Source organism: Vombatus ursinus, unplaced genomic scaffold (genome assembly GCF_900497805.2).
Source record: "Vombatus ursinus unplaced genomic scaffold, bare-nosed wombat genome assembly UNPS02014781.1, whole genome shotgun sequence".
NCBI classification, from domain to species: domain Eukaryota; kingdom Metazoa; phylum Chordata; class Mammalia; order Diprotodontia; family Vombatidae; genus Vombatus; species Vombatus ursinus.
This window is the reverse complement of record NW_020954559.1, coordinates 14264085-14267454: the sequence shown is the minus strand read 5'-3', so window position 1 is coordinate 14267454 and position 3370 is coordinate 14264085.

Below are 3370 nucleotides of genomic sequence, written 5' to 3'. Positions count from 1 at the left end.
CAGCTAGGTGGCACAGTGGATAGAGCACTGGCCCTGAAGTCAGGAGGCCCTGAGTTCAAATTCGGCCTCACACCAAACACTTGACACTTACTAGCTGTGTGATCCTGGGCAAGTCACTTAACTCCAATTGCCTTAAAAAAAAAGACACCTATGGGACAGCCACATAGAGCTATCTTGAAGATCTGATCACGAGGGAAGGCTAAGCCTAGATATGATTTGGGAGACATACATGGAAAGATAATTAAATACATGGTCACTGATGAAAACAGAGGTGTAGAGAAAGGGCCCAGCACAGAGCTTGAGGGACACAAAGTTAGGGCAAAAGACATGGATGACCAGAAGAAGACAGGAAAACAAACTGGTAGAACCAGCCGAAAACCAGACGCTATCTATCAGGTGAGGCCATCGAGTCAAAAGCAGCTGTTTGTAAAGTTTAAGAAAAAAGGCCATCAAATTTAGTCCTTGGAGAAGTTTGTTGAGGGTTGGAACAGAAGGTTAGGTTGCAAGGGAATAAATGGTAATGAAGGCAGTATTATTTGGATGGGGAGAGATAGAGGATTAATTGTAGGTCTAAGGGATGGCAGCAATTGAAGATTTTGCAAATCTGGAAGACCTGAGGACTATGTTTACAGGAAAACAAAGGAGCCTGATAAGGAGAGGATATGATCCAGAGGGAAGATTAAAGAAAGAGTGGGGGAGGGATGGGATGAAGAGAACAAGTAGATCAGGTGGTCACAAAGACATTAAAACCCTTTGAATTTCGGTCAATATTGGTGGAAATGAATCTTTGAACTCGTGTTTAATGCTTTGTATCCCTGGCTTATCAAACTTAGTGTAACAGTCTAGCCTCTCAATGTTTTTGGATCTAGTTATCCTTAACTTTGAGGCAAAAAGCTTCTGCAAGTAGGAAGCCAAACATTCTGCTCATCTTTCTTCAGGGCTAAACTCAACCATCTCCTCCAATATGAAGCTCTCTACCTACTCCTTCCCCAGTGTGGGCGAGTTTCCCTTTCCCCCCCAATTATTAGGTGTATGCTGCTTCACTATTATACCTAGAAGACATTTGTGTGTGTGTGTGTTTCAGGATGTTTTAAGGTTACTGGCACACCCTAATATTCAAATAGAATTCTGACCCATCTTTTAATGACTGCTTTGGCTGATACCTCCTTCACAGAGCCATCTTTCCTTCATTAGGTCTTTTTTGGCATTTCATCTAGCATAATAAACTCTATAGGTACGTTTGGCAAAGTCTACGATTTCTCCTGGTTTTTTTGGTTTGTTTTTACATTTTTATCTATCAAACTTAATTACCATTGACTTTTGGTTGTCTTCCAAAATTGAATCCTCAAATAATGAAGATTTACCCTCCTTGTAAAACAGACAACTCTGAAGGCAATTCTAAAAATGCTTCCTGTGATGACAGCATTGTGGAAATGGGCTTGGATGTTGAGTTCTTCGTTTCCTCATGTTATAGGTAAAACACACATGGTCTATCAGTGTGGACAAAAAGGACTATATGACATTAATGTTTAAGTGAAAGAAGAAGAGTTTCAAAGTAGTGTTTTCAATTAAATTCCTTTAAAGGGAAGGCTGACATTGTTTTGTTTTTCAATATCCTTAGCACAGTGCATAGCAGGCACTCAACTACCTGTTGAATTTGTAAAAAATCTAGTATAACTCAGCTCACAGAATGAATGCACAAATTGTGGTCCAGGGATCCCTAGAGGTATGCAAGGTCAAAACTATTTTCATTGTAACACTAATGCACTTTAATTTGCTATATGGTAAATGCATATACAAACTAAAGCCCTTTACAGAGAGAGGTCCTGAAACTAAAAAGTTTTAAGAACCCCTGGCACAGAGCAAGGACTAAGTAGCCTTGAAATTAGCTTCTGTTGAAAATGAGAAATGTTGGAGAAGATAGGGGAAAATTGGAACACTAATGCATTGTTGGTGGAGTTGTGAAATGATCCAACCATTTTGGAGAGCAATTTGGAACTATGCCCAAAGGGCTATAAAAATGTGCATACCCTTTGACCCAGCAACAGTACTTCTAGGGCTATATCCCAGAGAAATCATACAAATGGGAAAAGGACCCACATGTACAGAAACATTCATAGCAGCTCTTTTCGTGGTGGCCAAGAATTGGAAATTGAGAAGATGCCCATCAATTGGGGAATGGCTGAACAAGCTGTGGTATATGAATGTAATGGAATACTATTGTGCTATAAGAACTGATGAACAGGCTGACTTCAGAAAAACCTGGAAAGACTTGTATGGTCTGATGCTGAGTGAAATGAGCAGAACCAGGAAAAGTTTGTACACAGTAATAGCAACGTTGTGCGATTACTAATATTGATAGACTCAACCCTTCTCTGCAACACAAGGATCTGAGACATCTCCAAAGGTCTCATGATGGACAATGCTACCGACACCCAAAGAAGGAACTATGGAGTTTGAATGTAGATCAAAGCATACTATTTGCTATTTTTTTCTTCTACTGTGTTTTGTTTCCTCTTTCTGGTGGTTCCTCCTATTGGTTCTAATTTTTACTTACAACATCACTAATGTGAAAATATATTTAATAGGAATGTATATGTAGAACCTATATCAGACTGTGCCCCATCCTGGGGAGGGAGGTGGGGAGGGAGAGGGAGAAAAATTTAAAATTCAAAAGCTTATGGAAGTGATTGTTGATAATTCAAAATAAATTAAAAAAAAAAACCAGAACAATATTTGTCCATCTCCAGGCTTCTAGAATTGCTCACATTCTCCAAGATTCTTCAAAGATCATTAAGAGTGGTTCCATTATCAAAACTACAAGTTCTTTCAAAATCTTAGCAACTACTGCATGGCAGTCTGGAGATTGGAACTTATTTAACGTTGTAACATGGTATAATAAAAAAAATATTAGAAAGATAAAAAGAAAAAAAAAAGAAATTGGCTCCTGTTGCCACCCCCACCCCCACCCCCACCCCTCCACCCTACCCAGTACACATCTACCCCAGAGTAGGGATGGGAAACCTGGGACCATGAGGCCATATGTGGCCTTCTAGGTCTTTGGGTGCAGCCTTTCGACTGAGTCCAAGTTTTACAGAACCAATCTTTTTATTACAGGGATTTGTTCTATCACGTTTGGATTCACTCAAAGGGCTGCACCTGAGGACCTAGCAGGAACCTCGAGGCCGAAGGTTCCCCTTCTCCCCCAGAGCGTGCAATCTCAGCCATAATCCACTTAAATTTCAAAGAGGCTCACCCCCCAAACATTGTACCAATTAATTAGCCTTACCTAAAAAAACATACAACATAGGGTAAAACACATGATCCCACTGACACACCTAAATGTCAGGTGATAAGAGTACTAGGTCCA